This window comes from Pinus tabuliformis, chromosome 4_1 (assembly GCF_031772625.1).
Source record: "Pinus tabuliformis cultivar Carrire ecotype Pingquan chromosome 4_1, CPIR1, whole genome shotgun sequence".
Lineage (NCBI taxonomy): Eukaryota > Viridiplantae > Streptophyta > Pinopsida > Pinales > Pinaceae > Pinus > Pinus tabuliformis.
Genome location: NC_142303.1, coordinates 325,561,797 through 325,575,042, shown reverse-complemented (window position 1 = coordinate 325,575,042; position 13,246 = coordinate 325,561,797).

Sequence of the window (13,246 nt, the reverse complement as noted above, 5' to 3'; positions counted from 1 at the left end):
CACCTATAACACAGGGAAACGAGGATGCATCCCACCTACTGCACACGGGAAGTGCGATGCATCCAGATTTCCTTGAAGAAAGGGTGCGATGGTACCAGGACGAGACTTTACTTGGCTCTTGGTCACAGTTTGCAGCTCAGTTCAGGGATTTAGGCCGAGCAAATGATGTACAACAAATATAAATCACAGGGGTTGATCTAATGAGGTTACTAGAGCCACCACTAGGGAAATTAGAAATTTTTCAAATCGATTGCTCAGTTTATAAACAAAACCTGGAGATAGACTGAAGCAGCATTGATCTACTTTGCACTTGCATAGCAAATGCAGTTCGAAGGCTAGCTGGCTTGACTTCAGGCTCCGTCTGTAATTTTATAAAACAAACAAATATAGACAAACAAACAATCTATTCGCTCCGCAGTGGAGTTGCCATTTTGTTATCGGGAAATCTAGTGTCCACTCAGATCTGCTAGTCCCACTAAGACTGGTAGCTATCCTAGAAACAAACAAACTAAAACCACTTTCGTTTTCCTTTATGAGAAGTAGATAAGAGTGGAACGAAGGACACCAACCTTAGTCTTGCACTTGGTTCCTTGCTCGGTTCCTCTCCCTTCTGACAGATCCTTGCCGGTTCTCCTTCATCTACCCAGCTTCAAAGAGCACCTATGGAATCAAAGCAACATAATACTATCGAAGAACAGAGATCTACAATCATAAACAATATAGGACCAGATATATATTGACCACACAAATGCATATATCATCAAACATACAAGAATGTGGAGGAAAACTTGAATAGCTTTATTAATAATCAAGAATAGCAAAGAGGATTACAACCAAATTTTCTGACCGAGCGTCATCCTCCAGCATGAAAGCCCTTCTTTCACCTCATGAAAGGCTTAGATCACCCAACACTATGGTATTCCAACAAGAAACCAACAACACTTCCTTACAAGATACAAAATTCCAGCCTCTAGATCTCTGGGATGAGGGATCCATATATAGATGTTTGTAGGGGGGTGAGTTAGCTTCTAAGATTCTGATTAGTGTCCTCTCTCTGATATTTCTTGATTCCACTTGGAGATTGATGATCTCTTACTCATCCCCGGGCGAATTCAGAGAGGCAAGTGTCACAGGAGAAGTTTCTGGAAGATTCCATGATCATCCACCTCGCAAAATGCATTTTCCATTTGTCCACTCTTGCCCATCGCACCCCATATAAGGGATTTTCAGTATGCATCGCACTTTGACCATGGAGCAGGTGAGATGGTCCATTTTTGACCAGTTTTGAGTAATGTTTCATGTAGAACTTCTGGGAGATGATGTAATCAGCTGACCTTGTTCTTTTAGGGTATTAAACAACACTTTTAGGGACTTAGGAGCCCTTGGTTTATGGACATGTTTGAATGGGGTTGAAGTGCCCAAAAATGTCTATAACAATGGGGGATAAGATGTGGTTTCTTGGTCATGAGTCTATTTTGTAGCCACATCTTGTAATGGTTGTTCTATAGGTAACTGATTTTCAACTTGAACATTTTTATCTCCCTCTGTCTCTATAATGCGCCCAGATCTTAATTGAAGGTCATTACACTCCCTTAGATTGGTTTCTATCTTTGGTGTTTCAATTATTTGAATAGATTGAACCGGTCTATTATTTGGATTAGGGTTGGGTTGGGTTGGGAGTTGCGGTCTTAAGTTAGACTGGGGGTTTTGTTGCAATGCTGGCAGTGTAGGTTGAGGGAGCGGAATGGTTCCTACTGGTTGATTCATCGGTCTTTGCCAGTTTGTCTGCCAGGCTTGACTTTGTGAAGTAGTAGGGGACCATTGTGCTGGATACACATTATTTTTCCAATATGGTGGAACATAGGGAAAATTTGGCCAATTATATTGGCTTGTTTGATTCGGCCATGGTGATGATGAAGGAAATGGTTGTTGTGACCAATTTGAGAAGGGAGATGGATTTTGCCACATTGTATTATATTGTTGAGCATGATATTGCAGAGGTTGAAAAGAAGAAGTTGGATCGGGGAACATACCTGATTGTCACGACTGCCATTAATGGTGCTGATTAAGTAGGTACACCGGTTCTGGTTCTTCTTCTGCTTCCTTGTATACTGCTTTCAAACCAGGAAGTGAGGGACAGCTCTCTGTAGAATGGTCTTTTGTACAAATGGCGCAAACTTGAACTGCATCTAATGGACACTCTTTGTGGCTGTGTTTCTTTCTGCATCTTGGACAGAAGATTTCCAGATTCTGTTCTGCCTCTGCTTGTTTCTGCTTGGCTTGCATAATATCAAGTTTCATTGTCAGAGTCCCCAATATGTCAGTTTTGAAATTTTCTAATAAATTTCCAATTTCTGCGCGAGTTACTCCTTCTGCCGAGATCTTTTTATCTCTTGTAAACCTATCATGCTCTGCTGGTTTTAGTCTCGTGCTGCCTCTTGAACTCCTGATACATAAATCAATAATGTCAGCAAAATTTTCCTGATAAATATCTCCTTTTCCCATAATATTTAGTGTTCCAATCCATTGTTCCTTCATTCCTCTAATTAATGTTTTTTTTAATACATTATCAGGTAAGGGTAATGATGCATAAGGATATCATTGAAGATTATACTGAAAACATTCAACATATTCTTCTAGTGTTTCATTAGGTTTAGCTACCATCTGAAATATTTCATCTTTTAACTCTCTAGACCTGCAATAATCTTGATATTTTTTCAGAATAGCATCTTTCATTTGATCCCAGTTATTTATAACACCACCACCCAACGCCATAAACCATCTTAAAGCAACCCCTTTTAATGTAGAGGGAAATAATTTCAGTTTCTGGGGATCAGTAGTATAGTCATATCCTCTGCACAGCACATCAAATTCAAATAAAAATGCATCCAGATCTTCTAATATAAGGCCATGAAATGTAGGGATATGCTGGAGAGGAACTGCTTTCGTAGGTGCATTAGCTGCAGTATCTACAATGGGATATTGCAGTGTAGGGGTTAGGGTGTTTGGCTGGTTCTGGGCCATTTGGTCAAATATGTGCCAATAATCTTCTAGGATGTCTAGGAGGGTATTCCTAGGCTGAAACGAAGGAGCAGGAGTGGCCTTAACAACACTTCCTTGATCTGGGATAATGAGAGTTCCTTACTGATTTAATGTTTGGGAGGATTCTTTGTTTTGGATGATCTTTATAGCACTTCCCTTATCTGGGCTGCTTAATGGCTGAATTATCCCAAGAGGAGATCTTGGTTCTTCAGTTTCCCTTGTTTCCCCTCTTCCTTCGCAAAGGTTGCTAAGATTCCCTTCTTACAATTATTTTGGGCTAGAATTCTCAATTTCTTGAAAATATTGCTCTTCAGTTTGGCTATGCACCTCAGCCAAAGCTACAGATGGTGATCCTATGGCTTAAAGGGAACTAGTAGGTTGTCTAGAAGCAACTTTTCTAAGTCCTACTAAAGGTTGAGATTCTGCTTTCTTAAGGATTTTGTCTATAAAGGTTGATCGACCAAGGGTCACCGGCCCCTTAGATTTTTCAGGTTTGGGTAGTGGTTTAGGATTCTTTTCAAGATTTTTCTTCTTAGTCATGCTCACAAATCAAATGCTAATTTCTACCCAAAAACAACAACAAATCTGCCGGAAAGTAGGCAGGGGAGCAAGGTTGTTACGTGCTCTATACGAAAGTTCTTACCTTCCGTTTTTAAAACCCAATTCTCTCCTAGAAGGTTCTTACACTACTCTAGAAAAGAAACAAATGGCTACACTCTTCCTCGACAATGGCGCCAAAATGTCGAGCAGTAAAAAGGGTATTTTTCAACTCTATTTACCCTACATTAATTATGAATCCAGGAATGATTTGTTATCTCAAAGAGTGTACTCAGTTTGAGGTGGTCATTTGTCAGAGTAATGCTAGTAGTATAGTTCTCTAAATACAAAAGTAAACGGATGCTTGGAATCAAATCTACTTACAAAAAGAAACTTAAAACTCAAATCATGCATTCAGAAAGCTACAACAATTTATCAATCAAGGGTACAGTAATGGTAACTCTTCCCTCTGTAAACTGATGCAATTAAAAAGCAATCAAGGAAAAGATCATCAATTTGGGAACTAGACAACAGATGTCACTATTCACTATAGTCTTAGATTGTTCTGCACACCAAAGCAATGATAATTCAAATGACAAGGAATGGAACAACAACTAATATTATTAACATAATTGAACATCAAAACCTTAACCTACAGAAATGAATGCAGCAATAATTATATCCTGCAAGAATTAAGTAACAATATTTACTTTAGAGATAATTTGAATAGCAAACGGAAATAGAACAACAGACTAACAGAAATGAAATGTGGAACAACAACTTAAATCAAATGTAAATGTACAACAAACAACATCAAATATTACACACGACACTCTAATATTGAAAGGAATAGTAATCTGAGCTTTGATGCAACAAATGATTCGCAGTTATAAAGAAACAGCAATTGTGATCACAATGGAATAGTAATTCAAAATGAACAGCAATCACGTTTAAGAGTAAACCATAGATAAATATAGTAATACCGATTTATCAATATACAACACTGTTACTCTGTAATCAAACATCAATGGCAATCTGTAAGGAAAAAAAGTCTTATATCAATTGTTAAAGGGACAACAATACGATATAAAGTTAGAATGAATAGCATAACATTCCTATTACAAAGAATAACATTACTTGGTCAAGTATAAACGAAATATAACAAAATTGATATGTAAAGTAGTAAGGAACATCAGATTACTAATCATAGCAAATAGAAGAGATCAAACCACACACGAATAAAAAATAATGGTATAGGAGCAAGTGTTCCACCAAAGCCGGGCCCTTAGCCTCTAGGGACACATTGCTTAAGATTACTCCTGAATCAAAGATGGAACGACAACAAGATTTATATATTAAAACATCAAAACAGAGTTACAGTGAATCGCTCTTCAAAGAGAGTCAATGATCAAAGTTTCAAGTACAAAGGAGAATTTCATAAAAACAACAATACTCTGTCCCCCATGCTAGCAATGCTACCCCCTTCTTATAGCAACCGAGTGGAGACATCAACAATACAGAAAATCATTAAGGTAGTGATCCCTCAGGATCAAAGGATCCTAAGGGATTTGCCAAACTGTTAGCTCTCAGTTATCCTCTTGTTCTCTTGCATCGATTTGGTATCTCCTCTTCTCTTCCTTGGTTTGCATGCTCCAGTCTGGATCTTCTCGTTTGGATGTGGTTCCCTATCAATGGGACAATAGTGGATGGTGTCTTGTCATTTCCTCCAGATTGGTAAATTTTTGTTCTCCCTTTTTCTGCATAGGAAAAGGGTAATTATTAGTTATTTCACATTGCATACAAATCTTCTAGATTTTATCATAATCTCTTGTATATACCTAGTTTATGATGTAAATAGGTCATGAGTTTTAAAGAAAAGATGACAAAATAAATGATAATAACATACCTTCTCTAGTGCTCAACAACTCCACTCTCAATTGGAGACCTGTTGGACCAGTATCCCAAGCTAAGCTCTGCAAAATTGGCCCAATTATTCCAAACCTTCATTAGAGAGGAAAAACACATCCCTAAGGACCCCCCTCCATATGTTGCAGCTATTTTCTCTTCATGGGGCCAGAACATTGTAGCTATGATATCATGTGTGTTAGGTTACACCACAAGTGAGTACATTGATGAAATTATCCTTGCTTTCATGTCCATCTATACTCCAGGAAAACCTCCTACAACCATATATGACTTTGCCACATTCATAGCTGATAGAATGCATGAGAAGTTCACAAGAATGGGAAATGAGAGGGTGTTCAAATACTCCTTTGTATTATACCATCTATTTTTGTACTATCAATCGAATAAGTTTCCTTTCACTCTCCAAAAGCTTGACACCAGGGGCCAGTCCAAATCTGTCATCTTCTAGACCCCACTTTTCCTTGAGTTTAGATCACCTTATAAATACTCTGACTTCATAGACTCTTTTGTGCAACCAATCATGACTATGCTCACTGGGAATCCTCCACCTACGATAAGTTTAGAGATAAATAGTGTCCTCCAACTTTCCAAGAAAACCAAAGTGGGTGATTGGTACCTTTACCAAAACCACACAGAAATCAAAATATATGGTTGCCTGCTTTCACCATATAAGTTTCCAAGATACCTCCCCATGAGGTTATTTGCCTTAGAATATTACAGACAGATCATCAATGTAGATGAAGTCAACTTTGTCAATGCCAAGAAGAAGACCTATTTTAAAATCAATGATCAATTAGATGCCTTCATATGCAATTCCAAAGAGGTAGGGAAACAGGCAGACCTAATCCTATAGAGAATGAAATTCCAAAGGAGTTTTGCATGGAGATATGACCCTTTGGAATTCATTACCAAGAAAAGACAAAAGGTCAAGCTAGGACCTTTCATCCACCACCACATACCAGAAATAGAGGCATATGCCAATCAAACAAAATGGGTGGAAGGTACTCTAGTAGATAGAGACAACACCAACGTAGATGTAGAAAATGCTCTGATTGATTTGGAGAAGCAGCTTGATGAGAGATCTTTTCTGCAGGTAAAAAAAGAGCAAGAAAGAACCATGAGTACCCCTCTAGTCATGTAGACTCCTCAGAATGAGGAGAAAATTCCAAAAAGAAATAGAGAGGGAGCTTCCACTTCAGGAATGGACACCTCAAATTTGCAATAGGAAACAAGCAAGAGGCAAAGGCTTAATCCGGCCTATGAACAGGAATACACAAAAGAATTAGCACAGGTTACAAACATAGAAGTAGAAAGAAGTAGGCCCACTACTCCATTTGAAGGCATGCAAGAGCCTTCCACATCACAGACTCAGATGTTGGTAAGGCAGCTTGGTGTGGAAGTATCATCCTTCAGCAGGCCTGGTGACAAATACCAGGACATAAAAGACAGGTACAAGGAAATCAAAGCGACAAATGAGAGGCTTAAGGCCCAAACATATTCTAAATACCTGAAGTTGACTCCTACAAATCAAACAAGGCTAATTTCAGCCTTTGACATGAAAGAGGGAAGCTGAAAATGTCTTTCATCAAGCCTACAGCTCAGCAGCCCAAGACAACATCTGATTTCAAAAAGGTTTACTTTGAAGTGTTGGCCAGGGATCTTCATCCCATAGACCAAATTGAACTGTACAAACAGGCTAGAGAGATGATATACGCCACCTTGACAGGTAAAGCCATAGCTGCTCATCAGCTACAAAACTCTTTAAACAACATCTCAACACAATTTCAGTTAGAGAAGGCCTCCTCATAGGCCAAGGATACAGGGATCAAGTCCTTAGAGGACTTAGTGATTGAATTGGGACATGATCCCAAGGATATAAAATCTATAGAGCAGCTTATAAAGAATAAGAACAATGATATTGTTGCACTTAAGAGGCAATTAAAAATACCCCATCTACAACATCCTCAAACTCTAGAAGTCATAGAAAGCCAAACCAGACATGAGGAGTTGATGGACTTGGTCCTAAAGCTGAATGACAAATTAAAGGAGACAGAAAAGGAGTTGGACGCTTTAATTCAATTGAAGCAAAGTGACTTGGCCATGACTTCTAAAGATGTCATCCCTACAGTATCCACAACAATCCCTTCTGCACTGGTAGCTTCACTGGCACCTACGATTCCACTTGCCACAACATTGTTAGTCACAACAGAATCTACAACAACAGGTGCATCAGGAGAGAAAGTAGCAGAATTGGTTAAAGCCATGGAAGAGATGTCTATCTAGGCTACAGAAATGAACAGGCTACCGAAATGAACAAGCTAAGACATAATATTCCCTTTAGGTAGCATTTCCTCATATATACCTCATTGTGTTTCAAGGTCATAATGATATATTAGGTCGAAATGTGCTTGTGTTGCTGGACAAACTCCTCTTTTATCCTTAACAAAACCTCATATCCTTTAAAACCAACCCTCTTTTTTGTGAAATTATATATGGCATTTTTAATTTTAATTTTTTATTGTATTTTATAGGATCCAAATTACATAGAAGTCACAACTCCAAATCTAAACAGAAGCCGCAATTTAAATACAAGTCCAAAACAACAACAATGTCGAGGGAGAAGGACTTTGCTTGGGCTTACTGTGACAAGATTCTTGGATACCGTAAGCTCCTTTGTAAATTTTACAAAGCGAAATGTGGTGGAGAAATTTATAGATTCAAGTACCACCTTGCACAAATACTTGGCCATGATATAACTCTCTGCAAAAACGTTGATGAAAATGTCAAACACCAAGCAACCTTGGCCATTGATATGTTGATTCAACATAAGGCAAAGAAAGAATAGAAAATAAAAGAAATAGGAACCATTGGAGTTGACAATTTTTCTTCCACTACCCCATTGTCATCTCCCTCTGTTGAATCCTCAATGCAGTTCCCAAGTTTCCCACACATTCCTCCAATTCCAAGTTAAACTCAAGGCCAAATGAATCCTCCTACATTCAACATTGGAGGTGGAAACATAAACACCTTCTTTTCTCCCTGCACAAAAATCGATTCCCAAACTACCTTGGGTACCACTGGTTAGAAAAAAAATATCCATAGTCAGGAAAGGAAGGCCATTGCTAACTTTTGGTACTATTCTGACATACCTTTCCACTATTCCATAAGTACTTATTGGTAAGATATGATTGACATAGTTGCTATTGCAGGTTGAGGGTTTAAAGCTCCTTCATTAGAGAGCATTACGACAAATTTGCTATTAGAAAGTGTTGAATATACCATGCTTGTGCTATCTGAGTTTCGTTCATCATGGGTAGAAACAGGGTGCACGATCATGAGTGATGGATGGACAGATCAGAAGAATAGAACTTTAATAAATCTCCTTGTATCTTGTCTAGTAGGTACAATGCTTCTCAAATCAGTGGATGCCTCAGACAAGGTTAAGACTGCACAACTTATTTGGGAAATGATGGAGGAAGTCATTCAAGAAGTGGGAGAAGAACATGTTATACAAATTGTCACCGAAAATGCAGCTAATTATATGGCTGCTAGTAGACTTTTTGAGATTAGGCACCCCACGATTTTTTGGACCTATTGTGTTGCCCATTGTATAGATTTAATGTTGGAGGACATTGGTAAGCTTCATTGGATACATGAAGTTGTGGAGAAAGAAAAAACCATAACCAAATACCTATACAACCACATTATTGTCCTAAACACCATGAGAAAATACACTGAAGGTAAAGAAATTGTTCGACCTGCAGTGACTAGATTTGCAACAAATTTCATATCTTTGCAATTTGTGGTTGAGAAAAAGATAAATTTGAAGAGGATGTCCTTGGGACCTAAGTGGATGGCATCTAAACATTCCAAGACCCTTGAAGGCATTGAAGTTGTTGCACTTGTGTTTAATGACGGTTTCTGGAAAGATGCCAAAGAGATTATTGATGTGATGGAGTCCCTTGTTAGAGTTCTCAGGTACTTCAAGCCTTTTAACTTTTTCATGTTTTAAATTTCTTTTCAAGTTTCTTTTTATTTTCAATGTTTCATATTAATTTAAATTTGAAAACTTGAACTTTCAGGATGGTTGATGGTGACAAACCCTCTATGGGTTACATTTATGAGGTGATGGATCTCGTAAACTAGGCCATCCAAAGAAGATATGGGGATGAGGAGGAAAATTATATGACTCTTTGGGACATTATTGATGCACATTGGGATATGAAATTTCATTCCCCCCTTACATGCTGCTAGGTACTTCTTAAACCCATAGTATTTTTATGATAAGAGAAAATTTAATGAAGATGGGGAGGTTCACAGACGACTTATGACATGCATGGAAAGGTGCTTCCCTGATTGAGAATTTCAAAGTCGTGTCTTTTCCAAACAATAGGATTATAGAGAACCACCTAAATTATTTTCCTATACTAGTGTTATACATGAAAGGTCTAAGGTGTTGCCAAGTACCCTTTGAGGCTTGAAGGCTTTATCAGTTCATTAAATTTGTTTAAATTTTATTTTGTATGTTAAATGTTTTATTAAATTTTGTTGTCTTTTTTATTTTTTACTATTTAGTATTTAGTACGTCGACTCACGAATCCTTCCCACTTGCTATGTCTTTGGTGGAAAAATTTTTGTAGTGATACGCCAGATTTGAAGAGATTTTCCATTCGAATCCTAAACCAAGCGTGTAGTGCTTCAGGTTGTGAGTGCAACTGGAGCATGTTTGAGAAAATACATTCTAAGAAGCGCAACCTATTGACACAAAAGCGCTTAAATGACCTTGTATTTTTCCATTACAATCTAAAACTCCACAATAAGAAAATACTAGGTGAGAGCTTGAATTTGAAGTTTTCATAATATGATTTGGAATTTGAACTTTAAAGTTCAAAGTCAAACTTAAATTCACAGTTCAATGTCTCATGATAATGATAGGTTTGGATCATTCACCAATATACCTTGAAGAGATAGATTTGCAAATTACAAATGCAGTGAATTGGGTCCAATTAGAGGAGGCTCCTCTTTTAAGCCTACATGACTTGAAGAACTTTGAGAGTCAAGCAAGCGGAGGAGTGGGAGGAATCACTTCTAGTTCTCACTCTTAAGAGTCTTAGACTCTTACTTACTGTTTTTTTCTAATTAATATGCAGTTGTTTAAAAACTTTTAGAAGCAGTTGCGTCTAGCTCTATGTAGTCACTAGTTAGGAGTCATGACTCAGTACTTTGGATCATGTTTGGACCCATAACATATATGAGATGCTTATTCATTCATGATATTTTGGACATCTATTGATATTATGAATTGTTTGGACATGGATTTATTGAATATCAATGAAATTTTATTTATTTATTTTTAATTCAATATATGTGCATATTTTTATTTATTGAATTCACTAATTTATTTATTTATTTATTTATTTTATTTTTTTTATTTTTTTTATTTTTTTTTTTTTTTTTTTTTTTTTTTTCTGATTTTTCCGCAATCTGATTAAAACTCTTAGCTCTTTTGCCTCATTGATTTATTGTCTATTCTAAGTCTAGTAACATTGGTTACAAGTTTCAATCTTCACTTATGAGTGCTAAGGTGTGCTAGAGAGTGCCAATGCATGCTGAGGAGTGTTAGAGAGTGCTAGGACAACACAAGGGAGCACTAGGTCAAAATGTATGGAAGTGAATGAATATGAGGGTGTGTTGGGGAATGTCAATTAATGCTAGCTGTCATGCCAAGGAGGGAGTGACAAGGTATGCTAGGGAATATTAGGGAATGTCAAGAAGTGCTAGAATGTGCTAGGTAGTTATGGGGTGTGCTAACATGTGCCAAATAGTGCCAAGGCATTCCAGGTGCTAAGAAATGCTAGGATGTGCAGGGTGCCAGGGTATGCCAATATGCATCAAGGAGTTTCAAGGCAACAAAAGGAATAACCCAACTAAAATGAAAGGAAATGAACACATAAAATAAGTCGGAACTTTATATTTTTTCAAAAGGGGCATGCTAGGCACACTAATAATATGTTCCAATACATGCCAAGTGTCAATGTGTGCTAAGTGCTAATTTTTGTCAATGCAATATTATGCCAAGGAGTTCCAGGGCATGCTAGGGACTAAAGGGAATTCCAACACATGATAGGGGAGTGCTATGCTATGCTATGGCATGCCAGCATGTGCTTTGGCGTCCTACTCATGGCAAGATGTTCTAGGTACAAAGATTTTCGAAGACATGTAAGGTGCCAAGGAATGTTAGTGTATTGTTCCAAAGCATGTTAAGGTGTGCCATGAGTGTTGAGGAGTGCTAGGTATCTCTCATTAATAGAATTGATAGAGCTTGATTACATACTAAATAATATAGTTCCTACACACACTAGTGGAACTTTATTTAAAGGAAATTTTCTAGATAATAAACCTAATAGAGATGAATCATGTGTTGACTCATAGGAAGACTATATTCCTATGACTTGAGGGAAATGATACACACTAATTACTTCTTAACAAATTGACTAGCTATTATAACCACTATGACCTTGGACACATAATGGAAAAGTCTCCACAAAAATGGTCTTAAATCATTATATTTTGACAAAAAATATGGTAACAGGAACATAGTGTCATGAAAAAATCATTAGAATGATCAATGATGATGAAAAATTTTTAACCGTCACCAAAAGTAACCAAAAAGAGCAATGATAAGGGTCAATAAAAGATCGTCACTCGAAGTGTCACCAAAGAGAGAATTAGTGATGGGAAATTAACGACCCTCACCAAAAGTGTCATTGAAAATGGCTTTGGTGACAAACCTTAAAGGACCATCACTATATACACTTACAACAACAATTTTTTAAAGACCGTCACCATATGCGACATTGGTGATGGACCTTAAAGGTCCGTCACAGGCATGAAGCGTCATCAAAAACTCATTGGAATGATAAATGATGACAAACATTTATTGACCATCACCAAAAGTAACCAAAAAGATCATTGGTGACGGTCAATAAAAGATCATCACTAGAAGTGTCACCAAAGAGAGAATTAGTGATGGGCCTTTAACGACCCTCACTAAAAGTGTCACCAAAGAGAGAATTAGTGTCGGGCCTTTAACGACCCTCACCAAAAGTGTCATTGAAAATGGCTTTGGCAAAAAACCGTAAAGGACCATCAATATATACACTTACAACAACACTTTTTTAAATATTGGTGACGGACCTTAAAGGTCCGTCACAAGCATGCCCCTCACCAATGACCTTTTTTCTTCTAGTGTCATGGCTAAATTGCAAATTTTGAGGCAGAAAGTTTTGCCCAGTCCATTAGTTATTAATGATAAACTTATGACACAGATGGACTATGATAATAGACTCAGACAGTTGGCTAAGGAACAAGCAAGCACTTCATCCATAAAAGCACTGCCAACAGGCAAAGTTTTGTACAACACATTTGAGAACTTGTTTTTCCTTGAGCATGAGATAAAACACTTGTTCCTCACCAAGCCCAATTTTGCCAAGTATACTGAAGCTGATGAGTTCTATAGGAGGATGAGGAATGTAAAATTACCTATTGTAGAATGGTGAGAGACAATGACTGATTTACTGTGGTAAATTTATAGCAAAAAGTTATTGCACAGTAAAAATGAAAATGGCCAGGTAAACAGATGAAAACAGGGCAACATAGTCAAAGAGTATCAGGTGAAAGATCAAAATTGAAGAAGATTCCAATGTGAAAGACCACAACTATAGGCTAGCATAAAGGGCTA